Here is a 19,129-nt window from a genome sequence, read left to right as displayed (position 1 = left end):
GGTAAAGATAGTAATACATTGGCTCTCCTAGTCTTTCGATATGACCAGATAATCCTCGCTACCTCCTTCTCAATTTGTCTAAACCAAAAAATATGAATTTCTAAAGGAATCGCACAAAAAATATAGAAACGTTTTGGCAAAATCATCATTTTGATGAGATTGCATCTCCCCACTATTGACAGCTTCAGATTATCCCAGCATTGAAGGTCATTCTTAATTTTCTCCATTATAGGGGTGATATTTAGATTTACTATATTTTCCACCTTTGCCGTAATATTAATACCTAAGTAAACAGCTTTTTCCACAATCCTATTATCCGTACCTGTAGAAAATCTATTCATCACAATCTGGGTTTTAGCCTTGTTCAATAAAAAGCCTGATTGGGACCCAAAGTTTTCCGCAATACCTTCCACCGCACACATTACCCGATCAGGGTCCGATGTAACTATAGCCACATCATTGGCATAGGCCAGTAACTTAGTATCCCCACCCTGCAAGCTAACCGGAATAATATCTGCGGCAGCCTCCAGTCATCTAAGTAAGGGGTCTATAAGTAGGGCAAACAACAGGGGAGAGGCTGGGCATCCCTGTCTTGTCCCCCCTACCAATTGAAAATGGCACCGTCTCTTCCCCCATAATTCGTAATCGCACAGTAGAATTGACATATAAAACCTGTATTTCTTTCACAAATGCTTCCCCTAAGCCATTAGCCTCAAGGTTCTTCCAGAAAAAGCTCCATGACACCCTATCGAAGGCCTTCTCAGCGTCTAAAAAAAGCTACCCCCATAGGTTTGGTGAGGACCTCAGTGGCATCGAAAAGTGTGATTACCCTCCGGACATGATCCACAGTTCCCCTTCCTTTTATACATCCGTGCTGCCAAACCAAGACAAGATGATGCATCACAGAATTCAATCGAGAAGCAAAGATTTTGGAGTATAATTTGGCGTCACTATTTAACAACGTAATGGGTCTATAATAGCCTAAATTCATAGGATCTTTGCCTTTGTTAAAAAAAATAACGATGTTAGCAATGCCCCACGAGCAAGGTGGTGTAGCCCCTTCCCTAATTTCCTGAAATAAACCGAGCATAGCATAATATATCTCCCTAAAAAAACTTTATAAAATTCTTTGGGGATGCAATCAGTTCCCGTTGTTTTGCCAGAGGGAAGGGCTTGAAGAGCGCTATATAGCTCCTCCTGAGTAATGTCTAACCCTAGGTGAGAGCCCGCCTCCTGGGGAACCCTTCCAATTGGGTCAAATTCTAGCGGTTCCTCATTTGGTAAATGACCATCATGAGATGGAGCCGAATAGATATCGTCATAAAACTCCCTAAAAACCTCCCTGATCTCGCCAGGATCCGTAATCACTTTCCACCGCATATTCCTAACCCGCTCTATGTGTCCAGCCACCGCCTGTTGTCTAGCCCTGATTGCCAATAATCTGCCCTCGGTCTCGCTATATTCATAGCAGTCATGTCTTTTAGCTAAATACTTCCCTGCCATCCTCTCGGTGTTAAAATCTATCAAACAGTCTTTGGTTATATTAATAGAGTTTGTTATTCCAGAAACACCACCTCCACTAATCACAGTACTGATTAATTCTGTTTCCAGCAGGGCAAGCTTTTGATAAAGCCGTTTAATCTGTTCTACCTCTTTTTTTTTGTTTACTCAGTCTATATTGCAGTATCTCGCTTCTCACGGATGCTTTAAAGGCATCCCAAACCATTCCAGTGGGGGCACTACCACTGTTATAAAAAAAAATCCCTAATCCAGCCCTTCATATACTTAATACATTTTTGATCTGATAGAAGCGCCCTCTCGAATGTCCATCTTGAAAACTCTTTTCTTGCTCCGGCAACTGAAAACTCCAGGACAACAGGGTTGTGATCTGACATAACTCTGGGGAAGAGCTCGATCAGTGCCTCTTCGAGGATGGATGGTGAGGTTAAAAAATAATCCAGCCTGGCAAACTTGCCATGTGGAGCCGAATAAAAAGTATAGCCAGGCTCCGGAGCTCTAAGTTTAGGCCAAGCATCTAGCAAACCAATATCACATACAACATTTTTAAATGCCCTCATCGAATGTGGCTTCCGCCCCTCGCTGGAAATTCCCAATGTCTCCGGGGCCCCCGTAGATCTATTGAGGTTTAAATCCTCACATACCACATACGGTGCAAGCCAGGAAGGTAGTTCATTAGACAAGAATTGCAAAAGCGCTGGATCGTCCAACACTAATAAGTCTGTTCTATCTTTACACTCCAGTATTATCCATCTACCATTCTTATCCACAGCCTTCCTACCTGGATTAATGGTGCAGCCTTTTATGAAGACCGCGACCCCCTTAGTTTTCACATCTTGTGTAGTATAGGCTGCAACCTTCAGCCCCTAAGATCTGAGTAAGTTGCTGTCACTCCCGGCGATATGGGTCTCCTGAAGACAATAAATATCTGCCTTTAATACTTTGAGATCTTCTTGAATCCTCCTCCTCTTAGCACTATCGTTAAGCCCACAGATATTAATAGAAGCAATACGTACTTTAGCCATTATCCCAATAGACCATTTCATCCAGCTGTATTACCTTATCAGATTTATCAAACTTAATACAAATACCATACTGGCCCTGCAAACATTCAAGTCCAATCTTTCTTGCAGATTGTTCTCTTGCCTTTAATATCAACAAAAAAATAACACAAATCATAAACGACATCATTCAGCTGCAATTTACACTTCACCTTCCCACCAGAGTGCCCCCTACCCCACCCTCTTCCCCTCCCAACACCCCCTCTCCAGAAAGCCCTCCCTCCCCTGCCCTTGAAAGCAACCAGACCCAGAGGGTCTGTGTGATAGAGATGGAGAGAAACACCGCAGCGCCCCCCTCCGTACCCTATCGAACCAATATATCACATAAGGAAGGGAAGAAAAAAAAAAAAAAACACCCTACTTGTGCGACCCTTTGCTCTCATCAAAAGCTCATTTAAATTAACCAATTAAGTGCATTAAGGCCTCATACATTTCTTTTATTCAACCTGGCTTGATCTAGGTGTTCTCTAGCTTGGATTTCTGAGGTAAAAAAATGACAGACCCTCTTACAATTGTCTTCAGCCTAGCGGGAGCTGTGAGAAAGTGGCTCTGTATATACTGTTCCCAAATAGGTACAGGGTGTACAGAGTCCACAGTCCCCAGAGGCTTGGCAGAGGCTAAAGTTAGATATAACCTTACTCTCTAAAGTGGTAGCTTGGTCGAGCAGTAAGGCAGTATCAGAGGACAGTGTAAAGCATTTGTTGTACACACTCAGTCAGCAAAGTCTCACACACTCAATAACTGAAATCTAGGCCAATGGTTTATATATAAAAAATATATGCTTGTTTTATTTTAGAACCAACAATTGGAATTAAAATATACTTTCTCAGAAGGAGATGCTTTATATAAATACTTTTGCAATATGCAATTGACTTTTGTAAACAGTTACAAGTGGTTGCAATAGGCAACACTATTATAAACACAATAATGCATTGAGTTCAATGGAAGTTTCATGCTATTTGCCACAGATTACTTTTAGGATTATTTTTGGAATTCCAGGACTGGATCCTAGATTCAGTCCTGGGTCAGTACTTGGAATCAAGTGATAAAAGTCAACTTAATTACTGTGATGATTTTTAGACAATATTTTGCTATTTTAAAAGTTGACACTTGGAAAATATTTCATAGAAAACAGTCAATGATTCCCTATGGCAGAAAATTCAAGTTACAGGTATAGTATGTTCTCGTTACTTTTGTAATCCAGTACTGGGTACCTAGACTCAGTACTGGGACCTTTATCCAAAACCTGTAAGTAATTACGTTTTCAGATATTATACGATTTTTAAAGAATATTTAAAGATTGCAGAAATTGACACTTAGAAGAAATTTCACAGAAAAACAGTCAATGATTTCCTATGGGAGAAAATTGGGTTAATGGGAAGTAAAGTTGTAAGTATTTTTCAGAGTTAGTGCTGGGCACCAAGATCCAGCACTGGGAGCTCACCTAAGAGCAGGTGAGTATTTTCGTTTTCGTTACTCGGCTGATTTTTGGTAAATATTTTAAGATTTGAAAAGTCCACACTTAAAAGAAATTTCAGGAAAAAGAAAAAGCCAATCAATGTTACCCTATGAAGAAAATAGAGTTATCGGTTTAAAGGTAAGTACTCGACTGGCAGAGTTGAGGTTCTGGGCATAGACTCAGGGGTCCCCCAGGGTAAGGTAGGTACAGTTGGTTCACCCTCAGCGACTCTAGGGCGGCCGGGTGCAGAGAGAGTTAGGCCCAATGTTATCCTATGAGGGATAGGGGGGCCTTGGTTGGTGGCTGCTGACTAGCAAGCCGCGCGGCTGTGGGAGCTGGGCTCCTGGTCACCTACTCAGGGCAAGTGGGGAAGTAGGTAGGTGTAGAGGTTGCACTGCCAGGGCCACTCGGGCGGCTGGGTGCAGGGTGTTTTTGAGCCTTCGGGCGCTCAATTGATTTCAATGGGAAATCTCCGGTTTAGAAAAAGACTGCAAGCTCGGGAACGAGGATTCTTCAGTTGCCACCACCACTTTGAGTGGTAAGTTGGGTAGTTGGAGGATAGGTAGGTACCCCGGGATTGGGCACAGGGGGCCGCGGGGCGCCACGTGCAGGGGTGCCTTTTGATGTCGGGAAATCTTACCCTCTGATGATCGCGGTGGGGGGACCTTGTTCTCAGGCTGCAGGCTTCTTCAGGAGTGTCGAGGGAGGTCCTTGGGTGCCGGACTCGGGGTCACAGTCGCCGTGGGGTCATCCTCGTGGTCGTCCTCGTGGTCTTTGTTCACTCTGGCACTGGCCAGGCTTGGCTGGTGCAGAGTGTGCTGGGTTCGCGGTTCCGGGCTGCTGCCAGGGATTAGAAGTAGGTTTTGAGTAGAGCCTCTACTCATGGGAGTCCCAGGGGCTTAGAGCCAAGAGGTAGCCAGGTCCTCCGGGGTTTGTGAGGTTGCTGGCCACAAGAGATGCCGGGTTGGAGCGGAGCAGGTTCGAGGGTCGACAGGCCGGTAGGGCTGGGGCCAAAGCAGTTGGTGTCTTCCTCTTCTTAACAGCTGCACAGCAGGTCTTCTTTCTTCTTGCTCTTCTTTGTATTCTTGGAATCTGGAATCTGGGGAAGGAAGGTTCAGGGTGCCCCTAAATACTAGATTTAGGGGTGTTACGGGTAGGTGAAGGGCAGGGGCCAATGGGTCCCTGTCCTGGGGTGGGTACACCCCCTATCCTGCCTCTCTCCTGTGGGAGGGGGGCAGTAGCCTAATCCTGATTGGGCAGGGCTCCCCATCTTCAAGATGGCGAGAGCCCGGAGATGTGCTTCACCTCGCCTCCCCCACCTGAGGGGTGGGGTTGGCAGGCTGGCACATCCCCTGTCCTTATTTGGGGTTTCCAGCCAAGAGTGGGGGGTTGCAGTGGCCTGGGGAAGCTCACAGAGGCGGCATGCCTTTGAAGCTTCCCCCTGCCCATCCTGGGGGAGGAGATTTAGCACTTCGCCCAGGATGTGCATTGTTGCAGACCCAGGAGAGCAGGGGCTCTCCTACCCAGGGGTCCAGCAACATGTCTGCTGTGTGGCAGCCTAGGCAGCCTCAGAACAGACGTGGATTGTAGGTTTAGGTTTCAGGGGGCCTCTCTAAGATGCCCTCTGTGGTGCTTGATACATTAAACCCCACACTGGCATCAGTGTGGATTTAATGTGCTGAGCAGTTTGATACCAAACTTCTCAGTCTTCAGTGCTGCCAATATGGTGCTGTGGAGTTCGTGTTTGACAAGCTCCCAGCACCATATACTCTTAGATGGCAGCACTGCACTTACAGGACCCAGGAATGGACCTGGGTACTGTAGGGGCACAGGGCTCCTGCCTCTGTGCCCACACCACTGGCATAGGGCACCCAGCTAGAGGGGTGGCTGATGTATGCCAGGGCAGTGTAGGTTGTGGGCATGGCACACAGGGATGTGTGCCATGCTGACTCTCTGTTTTGTCTTGTATCCAGACACTCAGCCTGCAAGAGCAGTGTGTGTGTGTTAGGGTACAGGGCCTCTAAGGGTGGCACAATGAGTGCTGCAGCCCTTAGAGGCCTTCCCTGGTCACAAGGCCCTGGGTACCTAGGGTACCATTTACCAGGGGCTGACATGTGGCCAGGGATTGCCAATTTGGGTTTTGGCTGTTAGGCAGTTTTTAGGGAAGGAACACAGGCCCTGGGCACCTGATTGGCAGGAGCCCAGGGCACAACAAGGAAAAGTGCATCAGCTATTAGGCAAAAAAATACGGGGGGACGGGGGGGGTGGGACTGCAACAGAAACCCACTTTCTTACAGGAGCCAGCAAAAATGCCTCAAATCCCGCATCTTGAAAGGGCTTAATTAATTGCTGAAGTCGCCATCTGCGTTCCACGGTAACGTGACAAAAATCAGGGCGTACAAAAAAAGAAGACTCTTTATACTGCCTTCTAGCCTCGGGGCAAGCTTTCTCAAGTATATCTTGTCTAAGGATATAATTGCCAAATAAAAACAGAATGGCCCTTGGTTGGTTTAGATCTCAACCAGAATTTTTATGCCGAGTAAATGGGAATCGGTGGACCCTCTGGATTTCCCGTTCCCAATACGCACCCAGTTAACTCAGGGAAGGCCTCCTTAAGAAGATCTAAAATAAAAGAGCGAATGTCTTCCCCTTCCAAGCCTTCTTTGATCCCAAGAAAGCGGAGGTTATTCCTCCTCAGCCGATTCTCCATATCTTCCAGCTTCACATAGCGTCGGTGAGCTGAGCATCATGAGTTTTTGTTCCCTCTTTCAGGTCAGACAGTTCTTTTTCGACCACAGTAGTTCTTTCTTCCAGAAAGTTAATCCGTTCTCTAATCTCTGCACAGACTTTGCCGACTTTCCGCACTTTTCTTTGAAGCATGTCTTGCCTTCTTTCCATCAGCCCGAGTCTCAGCGCGATGTTCCTTCATAGATTCCAAAATCATACACATACACATATCGGGTGTTCCCTTAGCCTGGGGTGCACCGGGGAGCTTTCGGTTGCCAAATCTGCAGGCTCCGCAGGTCCTATTATCCTTGTGTGGGAATAGTCCCACTTCAGACCAGAGCCTACTAGTCGCCTTCCCTTATTCTTCTCGGTCTCAGTCTCAGTGTGGCCTTTAGACCCTTTAGAATTCATCCGATGTTTCCGTCACTTCAAGGCAGTCTCGGGTACTTCAAGAGTGTTAGAGCCTGACGAAGATATCATTGTTTCCGCTATAATCTGTGTCTGTTGCGCCTGATAGTGATTCCTCAGAAAGTGAAAAAAAACTGGTCTGTACCATCGGAGATAATTTCACCAACTACTGCAGAAAATTCTTCAGGACTTGTGTCTACTGCCCCCCCCCCCCCCCCCCGAGGCCCCATCAGGTAGAAGTGTTAGCCCACAGACTTGAAGGTCAGGCAAAGCTCTGGTATCATTATTCCGAATGGCGCCACATTCTATTTCTGTCCCGGCATCTTTACTATTCATATCCATATCCATATTCATATCCTTCTCCTCCTGAGCTTCCTTATGAATTAAAGGGGTTTCCCCTGTGAAATCCCCCAGACATGCGCTCACACTGTGGGCAGCTATCACCGGATCAGAACTGCCAGAATTACCTTGGGGTTCATTATGAGGTTCTTGAATACCATCCCTAGTTTAAAAAAAAATCAGTAATAGCTGGCTGGGGGTGGTACAGATAACGCAGTTGGATTGTCCCCCTCTCAGGCTACGACCCATTCTTTCCAATGCTTTCACATTTATCGCTTTCCACCCAGCAGTGCTCTCGGCCTGATTCCTCCGTCTCCCAGTCCGTCCATTGTCTGCTTGCTTCTTCACATTACGAGACTCATTAGGCTTGCCTACCGGTCCGCCAGGAACTAAGGGAGACTCCAGCCTGAAACCTTGTGCTTGCGGTGAATTACGTCCCACAGCATCCTTAGCTTGCCCCGCTGTCACTCTAGAACTATTCACAGTAGAGGGAGCCAGATCCAGCCTGTCTCCCAGAGCAGCTGCAGTACTCACCCACAGCCTCAGGGTGGAGCGCAATGACTGCGCTGCTCTCACCAGCACTTTAATCGGCCTCCTCCAGGCCGTCACAGCCTATCCGGCAGCCCCCAGACTCCTCAATGCGAATACGTTGTCCTGTGCCACCTTCTGCGGCAAAAAGACAAGCCGCTCGACTGAACTCAGCCAGGGCATTCGTGAGCCCAACACCCGCTAAGGAACCCAGAAGCAGCCGGCCGTAGTCTGCAGTTTGAACCGCTCTTGTCAAGGGTGCTTCAGAGCGAAGGAGAGGAGCTCACTACGGCATTCACGCTACCGCCATCTTGCTTCAGGTAAATCTCCTACAGTTAAAGGAATTTCTGCGGGGCTGGTATCTATAGGAGCCTGTCAGAGCAGTGCTGGAAACCAGGGAGCACATCATCTAGAGGAGAGGGCATACAGAGTGGTTTGGGGTAGTAGCAGAAGGACAGGATTTTCTTGAGGTTTTTTTATATTTACATTTTTGACAAAGAAGAGTGGCCCTGGTATGTATGGCTCTCCGATTACCCCTCTTCCCCCGAGTAGTAGTTGAAAGCAGGGACAGATGATGTTGGGGCCATACAGAACAGAACATTACAACCGGGTAAAAATGATTAATGGAGATGTTTTTCATCTTAGTGAACTCACAGGTAACTCAAGCTTCGCTCTTGTCTATTTGATGTCACTCAGAACTCATCCATGAAAAATACCCCTGTGAGTCACTGTCGAGCATCTATAATTCTATATGTTCTCACGAATGACTCTCTTTGAGACCCACACATAAAAGTAAATAGATGCTACCTTTTGCATTGCACAAGCACTAATCATTAGTAAATGTGGGTCAAGTCTGCAAGGGCATTTCTGAAGAGTCTCCATAGGTTCTGGCTGACACACATTTTTACCTGCACTGCAGTATCTGGAGTTTGGACGCCATGGCTAAAAGGGCGAGGTGCAGCATGAGGCGGCCTATTCCAGCTCATTATCCTCTTGGAAAGACTGGGCAGGTGAGTGTTTCCAGTGGTTGCTAAGTGTGGATGAGTTATGATGTTGCTTTTTGACTCTCCGTTTCTTTCCTGCTTGTAAGACCACTGGGCAGCAGAGTCACAAGAACACATGGTTTGCGGCAAAGAGGTTACCGTGAAGGGTTAATGCAGTGTTAGGATTTGGCAATTTATGTACTCACGTGGACTGATTTTACATTATATGTTAGCATTTAAAAGGCTTAAATTAGCAGTAACCGCTAGGCCTAAAATGTGCCCTATGAAGTCATATTTACAATACAAGCTTAGGTTAGCATTTGCGGTGCCATTTTGTATTCTGTAGGCGATGTTAGGTGGTAGCTGATTCAAGCTCCTTATTTCTGTATTTCTGGCCTCGACAAAAGACTGTGTTCAGCTATTTTTTCTCTTGTGTTCAAGGCTGGATTTCGAATCACTAATGAATAGACCATTCTGCCTCTGCATGCCTATCCTCCTTCTTAGCCCTGCTCCCACGTTCGGAAGAGCCAGGCTCCGCAAGGCAACCTTGAGATAGTGATAACGTGTACCCGCCGTGCAGGTGGCAGCCCGTCCTCCTGTGCCTTCTTTGTTCATGTACGGCTCAGGCCAGTAACTTTCCGTTGGGGGTTGTCAGAAGAGAGAATATGCATTACCAAGTGTTGGGGAAGCAATCCCCTTGACAGACATCTATGGGTGCTGATTGGACTGGGCTCCACTGCAGTGTAAATTACCAATTAACGATTGTTTGTATTCTCTACTGTGTGACAGACTCTTCACTTGTTAGGAAGGCTAAGAGGTGGTCGTAAGTGACACGGGTGGCCCTTAACGGGTAACTTCCTTCAGTTGCCGCCCAACGTGGGGTCCCTCCATTGGGTGTCCCATCCTCACCCGTAATCGGGTTTAAGGAGGATGGGGTTATGTCTGGGCGGATCAGAGTACCCTATACGATAGCGTTATGCACTCGCAGCTGCCCGCCTGTCTGATCGGGCGGCTCCTCATCTAGCGGTCGCCCGGGCTGGGGTCCTAAGAACCCATGGATTTAACCGTTTGGTCCGAAGAGTCGGCAATGGAGAATAATTTTGCTTGGCCTGTGTGTCCCAGGTGAGTTTATTCTGTCTTGCAATGAATATGGTGCTATTTTGAATTCTAGTTTGTTCGAACTTGGTGGCTCTGCGGACCCTCGAGGTACAGAGTGTTTGCGAAAGCTCTGCTAGGCCATCTGGAAATTCGGTCTACTCTTGAAAAGGCCTGCGGCTGATAGGAAGTTTTGTTTGCAGAGTGATAAATGTTATGTAGCTCAAGACGAAGGTGATGCCTTTGTGGAAGAGCTATTAGATACCCGACCCCCACCTCCTTATGCCCCGCAGAGGGTGTACCCTGTTGTTCCAGCATCCCAACCCCCAGACCCTGCACTTGCCGCTGCAGGTCTTCCTGTCTCTGGGTCAGAGGCTTCGGCCTCTGCCCCGCCTGCTTCCTCTTTGTCTGTGTCAGCTGCCGGTGTGGGGGACGCTACCTCTCCTATTCGGTCTGAAGCTTCTACACCGGTTGTTTCCCTTTCTCTCACCCCTTCTTCACAGCCATTGTTAACGCTGCTACCTGCTTCTTCATCTGTTCTGTCTCCCCCCAGTGTGTCAACTCTGATGCTGCTAAATGTTGGGACACCAGTGCGTGGAGAGGTTGAGGGAAATTGGGCAGCAGCGCGTGAAGGGATGGGAAGAGCATTGATGAGATTGGATGTTGGAAACAAGGAGAAAAGAATGGTGGCTGACCAGGCTGCGCAGTGGGCCAGGAATCAGATTTACAGTGTGGAAGATGTATGGAGTGTAATGAAAGATTATGAGCCGTTTGTACAGCAGCATGCTCTTAAACACATGTCGGCAACGCTAATAGGATTGTGGGAACAGTGTATTAATGGTGTAGCGCCACAGATTATATATGACATTCAAGATAGAGTGTACGTTACTGATTTGGCCCCCAATGATGTATTTAGCAATGTTACAAACCTGATTCCCAATGAGGGAGGTACACCCCATTTACCATCCCGAGATCCCAGAGCAGCGTAATGCAGCAAACGTTGTGATTCAGCAACGGGTAGAGGCTCATTTTCAGGAACAATGGATTTACACTCCTTGGAAGAGGACTGAGGTACTATCACTTAAAAGTCAGTTGCCAGATACTAGGAAGAATCCAACAGCCTACTATAAGGAGTTGACAAAGGCGGCCTCCTCTATAGTAATGACGCTAGCTTATATTGAGCTGTTTTTTGGACTCTCGGTACCGGTGGATATATGGAGACAGGTGCAAGCGCAGGATCATTTTGTAGAACTAAGGAGGACTTGGAATGAGATAAGGGCATGGGATAAAGACCGGAAGCATGGTGAGAAGCCGAGGGCTGAAATATTAGCCTTGCCAGGCCGTATCATTACTTATATGCGTTCCCTTATTCCGCCTAAACGAGTTGATTGGGACAAGTTAGGAGCGTGCCGTCAGAAGAAGGATTAAAATATGTCTGATTTTCTTTACTAGGTTTGAAGGGGTGTTCTTGGACTTCAATGGCCAAGACTTGTTGGTGGAGGGTGGTGCCTGATTGTTTGTTAACAGATTTGTTACGAACCTGCTTCCCGAGATCGCGGCTCGGCTGCAAGCTTCGGAGAGTACTTGGACTACTTCCTCCCATTGGTACTATTGAGTATGGCGCAGTATTATGAGCATCGTGAGAATGAGGAGAAGGAAAAGGTGGAAAAAAAGGTTAAGGACCTGAAGATCATATATGTACCCAAGCACACGCAAAATTTCAGTTTTACAGTTAGTGAATTAGATTGCACATGAAACACAATAAATCAATCTTTGGTTCCTTTCTCGTATCTTTCTTCTTTTTAATAATTCCGTTTGTACAGTAGTTCCCAAGCCAACACGTGTTTCGTCGCCTTCGTATGATCGTACATGCGACTTGTTCACGGCTGAACACTTTTTTCGTATTGCGAGTCCGGCATGAGGAGGAAGCTGCGTCCTTCGGCAGCGTATTTTATACAGTCCAGAGATTGGGACCACAAGTTAAACAATTTTGGAGGCTTCGTGATATCGAAGTGCAGCCCTCATTAAGAATTCCCCTCACGCCATAGGATTAGTGTGACTTGGAAATATCGTCGCACTATAAACCGCAATACGAAAAAAGTGTTCAGCCGTGAACAAGTCGCATGTACGATCATACGAAGGCGACGAAACACGTGTTGGCTTGGGAACTACTGTACAAACGGAATTATTAAAAAGAAGAAAGATACGAGAAAGAAACCAAAGATTGATTTATTGTGTTTCATGTGCAATCTAATTCACTAACTGTAAAACTGAAATTTTGCGTGTGCTTGGGTACATATATGATGACTCTTTGTTGCTTTTGCCACAATAACTGAGGGAGGCAGGTGGTTCTCCCTAACCCTTGAGCACTGTTACTAATATAATCTCCACAAATACCTGGTGAATTACCTACAGGCGCCTATTACCTATTACCAATACCACCGTATTTAGTAAAATGAAGGACCTGAAGATGAAAGTGTTAATGCAGCAAGTGACAAGGGGCAATGGCAGGGGAAGAGGTGGTTTGAGATTGGTTCAGCAGTTGCCTCAGGCAAATAGAACTAGTATTGCGGACGCACCTGTTGGACTAAACCAATGTGCGTATTGTAAAAAGGAGGGGCATTGGAGAAGTAAGTGTCCGGAATTGTTGCATAAGGTTGCGGCCCCACGAGGTCGGGGTTATGGAGGACGTGGACGTGGTGGAGGCAGCCGCGATGACCTGCAGAGTGCGGATTTGTCGGTGGGTCATCAGAAAAGGAACTATTTTGATGATGCTCGAGGAGGGCAATATTACCATGATGATTATGATATGGATGACGTGACGGGATTGTCCTACAGCTAGGATTGCCAGGGACAGGGTGAGGGACCAGTTTCAGTGCCTGTAGATCAGCGTGGACCTTATGTCAGCGCAGACATACATGGTACGACAAAGACATTCCTAATTGATATGGTGGTATGAATAGCTCTGCTTCTCGTTCGCTGGTCCCAGGAGCAGCTCTATATGGCCAACATAACGTTTCGGTAGGTTTTTCTGGCGTGCCAGTTGTGAGCCCCATTTCCAAGTCCCTTGCCTTGACTATAGGCCCTTTTATGGTTGACTCCCCGTTTTTACTGACAACGAATTGTGGGGAAAATCTGATGGGATTAGACTTATTGAAAAAAGGTACATGCGACTATATTCTGTTCGCCAGCTGGTGTTTATATGACAATTGGCCCAAAGGTGGTTAGTGCAAAACAATGTTTTACTAAAGATGCCCCCCTCCCTGCCGAGTTCAAGGATGTACCGTGTACTTTATGGGCTACAGGGGATACGGACATGGGGTTGTTGCGAATACCACCTGTCTCTATCAAGATCAAGGCTAATGCTGTACTACCGCGTCTTCCCTAGTATAAGATACCACAGGCAGGGGAGAAAGCAATCTTGCAAATAATTCGGGATTTGATAAGGACAGGGGTGGTTGAGGAGACAGTGGCAAATGTTTGCAATAGCCCTGTTCTTCCTATCCTTAAGAAGGCTCCCTTTGATGCCCCTGATGCTCATCCTGATATTTACCGCTTTGTCATTGACCTGCGCGCGATCAATAAGATTGTGATCCCTCAATATCCTGTGGTTCCTGACATCACTACATTGTTAGTGACTATTCCTCCCCCAGCGAAATCTTTCTCCGTGATCGATTTGAAAAATGCTTTTTTTAGCGTTCCAATCCATCCAGATAGTAGGTATCGGTTTGGATTTTCCATAGCTGGCAGGAGCTTCTAATTCTGTCGTGCTCCTCTAGGCTATACGGACAGCCCTAGTATTTATAGTCAAGCTTTGAAGGGGCAATTGGATTCATTGACACTCCACTCTGGTCATGTCTTTTTACAGTATGTCGACGACCTCTTAGTGGCTTCTGCAAAGACACGACTGTTAAATTATTGCTGCACTTGACACCGGATGGATATAAAGAGTCCCTTTCCAAATTCCAGTATTGTCGACAGGAGGTCACCTACCTCAGTCGCCTACTGTCAAAGGAGGGTCGTAGACTAACGCCTGAGCACATTGCTGCTATACCTAACATGCCTGTCCCTAAAACCCAACGTGATGTGCATGCGTTTATTGGCATTACTTCGTACTGCCATCACTAGATCCCTAATTACTCCCTACTAACAAAACCCCTACTCCAGTTAACCACTAAAGATGTGTATGAACCGTTACCTTGGACACCTGCATTCCAGCAAGCTTTTGAACAGTTAAAGGTTGCGCTTTGCTCTGCTCATGTGCTTGGTACGCCTTACTATCAGAAGCCGTTTGTGCTCTATGTACATGAGACGGCTGGCTGTGCGCTCTGTCTTAACACAGGCCTTTGGTGGTAAGCAAAGGCCTTGCGCTTACTTTTCCGCTATCCTGGATAACGTCGCCAGAGCTCTCCCGAGCTGTCTGATAGAGACTGCCATGGCAGCTCTCAGACAATTGGCGGGGCTCGTTCTTGATACTGACCTCACAGTTATGGTACCTCATGCTGTGGATACGCACCTAAACAAAACAAGGACACAGCACCTTACTAGTGCACGTTTGACTGGCTATGAACTAACCTTATTTGCACCACACATTACCATCAAACGATGTGCCACTCTAAATCCAGCCAGGTTACTACCCCTCCCTTCGACGGATGGAGATGCCGATGTGCACGATCGTGTGTATCGTACGGAGGAAGAGATGAAGGGACGAGTAGACTTGACTGACGTTTCTCTATCTGACCTACAAGGGGAATTATATGTCGATGGCTCTTGTTTTAAGTTACCAGATGGCACCACTACTACAGTGTATGCGATAACAATGCTGCATACAGTTGTTGAAACATCATGTGTTCCATATCATTCAACCCAGGCTACAGAGCCTATTGCCCTTTTTCGGGCTTGTGAGTTAAGTGAAGGACTGGTTGTCAATATTTATACTGACAGCCAGTACGCCTTTGGGGTTGCTCATAACTTTGGGTGCCTCTGGGCGGAGAGAGGGTTCTTAACATCACATGGTTTACGAATACAGAATGGCCCCTTGATACATAGACTTTTATCCGCCCTGACACTTCCACAAAGAGTAGCAATAGTGAAGTGTAGTGCACATAAGGTGATTACTGATGATGTAGGTAGAGGAAATGCGTTTGCAGATCAGACAGCGAAGGAGACAGTAAGATCAAAGATAAAAAAGATGTTTGGCGCAGGCCCAGCTAGGTGGGTGCCTGAAAACGGGATGTTTAAGGACACACTAGACAATGTCAAGGAGCTAGAGTAAGGCAACTATGGATGAGTTGGCAATATGGCAGGAGAGTACGGGGCGTCTAGATGAGGATGGGTGTTGGACAGATCTTTCAGGGAAACAAAGATGGATGTTGCCCAATGCACATGTGCTCCCTGTTGTCACTATGGCACATGGCCCAACCCACAAAGGGAATATGTAAGGTGTTAGACCCCGTATGGCAGAATGACAATATCCCCAAAGTAGCTTCTCATTTCGTGAAAAATTATATGATCTGCATGATGCACAATCCTAAGAAGGGCACCCCTACACCCACTGGTAATTTTGCACCGCCTTCCTTCCCTTTGAAGGTCCTCCGGATGGATTTTATCGAAATGGAACGAGTGAACAATTTGAAGTATGTATTGGTAGTGGTTTGTGCGTTCAGTAAATGGATTGAAGCCTACCTCCCCCCCCCCCCCCCCTCCAGAAGAATACAGCAATGGCGAAGGCCCTCCTGAAGGAGTTCTTCCTGTGGTTTGGTTTGCCGTGCTTGATTTGGAGTAACATTGGAAGTCACTTCAATTCAAGGGTCATACAACTGGTGTGTGACAGTCTACACATTAAACAGAAATTTCATGCAGCAAATCACCCCCAATCAGCAGGTTTGGTTGAGAAGTACAATGGTACTCTCAAACTGGTTATCCAAAACAAAGGAAAGCACAGGATTGCAGTGGCCAGATGCTCTACCCTTAGCTTTGTTATCTATTAGGGTGACAGCGCATTCTAAGACAGGGTTGTCCCCATACAAGGTGTTTTTTGGCAGCCCTGCAAACGTATAGGGCATCCCACGCCCCAGACGCTTCTCCGAGATAGAGTACCCTTTGCTTGTGGACTACCTTTATGAATCGATTAAAGACTTACACCATATTCATCAACAGGTCCAGGAGACACTACGGCCAGTACCCGAAGGGCCTGGGCATCAGCTGCAGCCTGGAGACTATGTCCTGATCCGCAACTCCAGAGGAAGAACTGTCTGGAGCCTCGCTGGCTAGGACACTTTCTGGTCTTTCTCGCCACTCGTACGGTAGTGAGAGTTGACGGAAGGAAGCACTGGATCCATGCCTCGCATACCCGCATGATTCCCCTCCCGCTCCCTTACGACCGCTGGGTGAGTGAGGGCATCGCAGACCACAAAACTGAACGTGTGCCCCATTTCATCGCCTTCTCTGATAGCCGGGTGAGCTGGGCGCAGACGGAAGACGAGAGTGACTCCTGCCCCATAATGTATACTTTGTCTGTGGGTCTCAAGCATATATATGGCTCCCTAAGGGCTGCTCTGGTATATGTTATGTCTCTTTTCTGTTGCCCCCTGTATATATTGCACCATGCAATTAGCACAAAGATCATAGGCTACTGCAAAGGGATGTACACCTGCCTCAGGTCAAAAGAGTTATCGATACAGAAGATATAGACCAAACAGATTCTACCTTGCAGCAATGTACTGACGCAATGAAGGGTATTCTGCCTTTCCGGGGTCCCATGTACAAAAGTCAAGTATTCGTCGCCTCACTAGAGTAGAGGAAGGGGTTATTAATACTACTGCAGGGATCAGACCAATATTACAGCCGAGCTTCAAGCTACCAGGCTTGTTGCTCTTCAAAATTGGATGTGCTAGACGTCATACTTGCCGATAGGGGTGGAGCCTGCCGCGTCATCAGCAGTAGTTGTGTTTACATACTAGACCACACCCCAAATGTATATGCAGCCATACAGAAATTGTACAAGCTTGCTTCCGACATTCACCAAGAGAATGGGACGTGGTCTTTATCTGGGTGGATCTGGGATTTGCTAACTACTTGGGGTTGAAAGTTACTTCTTACCCTGTTGCTCATTGTAGGTATCATTTTCTCATGCTGCCTGTGTGTTAATTGCCTTCCAGTCTGTTCTTACTGTGTGGGTAACCTGACGCCTACACCCAAAATAACAAAAAACAAAAATGATGCTAAAGTCACTTGTATGATGATGCAAGAGGTTCAAGACTTTTTTTTTTTATATCTTTTTTTTAGGCGTAAACAAAGGAAAAGGACAGTTGGCATCAGCACATTTGTTATGAAAATGACAATGGTGATTACAGTCAGACAACATACATTATTACGGTGGTGATAAGTTATCATTTGAGTTGCATCAAGGGGACAATGGTTTCTCCTCTGAGGTGTGTATGCGGGCTACGCAAATTCCTCTCCGATAGTCGTTCCACCTAGACCACACTGCGGACCACTTTCTGGGGCATCCTCGAGCTACGTATACAGTCTTCTCCCTAAACATGCACCAGTCTAGACTCCTCTTCCAGGAAGCCAGAGTTGGAGCAGCCGCTCCCCACTGCCGGGCTATATCTCGTTTGGCCACCATTGCTCCCAACGTAGCCCAAAGCCTCTCCATACTTGTTAAGTCAGTGGGTACCCACATATTTAAGAGACATCTTTCAGCCTCCGGACGGATGGTTTTATTCAGTTCTTCCATCACTGCATATAGTTCCCGTCAATACTTTTGTATCTGATTCCATTCACATATCATGTGGATGAAGGTACCTACGTGCCCACAGTTGCGTCTGCAGTCTCCCTCCTCCCCATGTGGACCAATTTGGGGCCCAGGGATGTATGTTCTGTGTAGTATCTTGAGCTGGACCATTCGCAGACGTGCCGAGATTGCCACTTCCCTAGGGGAGGCAACTGCCTCCCGCCACTCTTCGTCATCAAACTCCAGTCCGTCTCTCCCCCAGCACTCACGTAAGCACTCAAGTGGGTCAGGGGTGTTATTAATCAGTTTCTCATATGTAAGAGAGATCGCTTTTAGGGGAAGGTAGCCGTCTAGTAAGCAGTCCTCTAATGGTGAGGATTCAGGGGGGATTGTGCCTTTCTGCAGGGACGCGGTGATGGCATGGTGAATCTGCAGATAGTGGAAGTATTCCATACGGGAGAGATCGAATTGCTGTTGGAGCGTGGCAAAAGCAACCATATCACCCTTCACCCAGAGATATCCCAGACGGGATATACCAATCAGGTCCCATTTATCAAAGCCCTTCTTGGACCAAAGATTACCTAGCCGCTCGGAGTCCCACAGAGGCGTCGCCAGTGTGAGCTTCCAGTCCCAACCTAAGCTTTTATTGACAGAATGCCAAATCAGAACAGAGTGCTTGGTGGGGCCAGTAAGGGAGAGTCTCCGAGGGTTGGAATACCGGGCTCTATTATAGTTTCCTCCGGGCAGTTGCCACCTGTCCATGGCAAAAGCTGGGTCATCGGGCTGGCGATAAGTGCAGTGTTAATGGCAGCCAGGTGGGATGCCCAATAATATTTCCGAATGTCAGGGAGGCCGATACCTCCATCGTACCAGTTCAGGACCAATTTGTTAAGTGCTATTCTGGGCCTTCCCTCCCACAACAGCTCTCTGTAGCCCCTCAATTTCTCAGAAGTATCGTGCTGGGACCGGATCTGGATAGTTTTGCAGGGCATATAGCAGCCGGGGAAGGGACATCATTTTTAAATAGTGCGGCCCTACCCAACAGCAAGAGCGGCAGGGTCCTGCAACCAGGCACATCCCTTTTAAGGCGCTGCAGGGGCGGGTCCAGGTTCCGCTCTTATCGGAGTTTAGGATCAGCAGTGATAAAGATTCCAAGGTAACGGAAACCATCCCTCACCATCTGCATCGGGCAAGTTCTGGGCAATGGGGGAGACTCAGTACATATATGAGTGACTTGCTCCAATTAATTGAATAACCCGAATATTTGCCAAAT

At 47.1% G+C, this 19,129-nt stretch overlaps 1 long non-coding RNA gene across 1 annotated transcript in view; it reads left to right on the top strand.

Moving 5' to 3' along the window:
- The first annotated feature begins 8,113 nt into the window (after positions 1–8,113).
- Positions 8,114–19,129, top strand: part of LOC146801972 (uncharacterized) — a 54,175-nt gene continuing 43,159 nt past the window's right edge. Inside the window, exons 1-2 of the long non-coding RNA XR_014967677.1 lie at positions 8,114–8,360; positions 8,960–9,050. This is a non-coding gene — a long non-coding RNA (uncharacterized LOC146801972). The remainder of the gene's footprint in view (positions 8,361–8,959; positions 9,051–19,129) is intronic.

The sequence above is a fragment of the Triturus cristatus genome, chromosome 8 (genome assembly GCF_964204655.1).
Source record: "Triturus cristatus chromosome 8, aTriCri1.1, whole genome shotgun sequence".
Classification (NCBI taxonomy): domain Eukaryota; kingdom Metazoa; phylum Chordata; class Amphibia; order Caudata; family Salamandridae; genus Triturus; species Triturus cristatus.
Note: the sequence above shows the minus strand (reverse complement) of the source record. Positions and strands in the feature narration are given on the sequence as shown.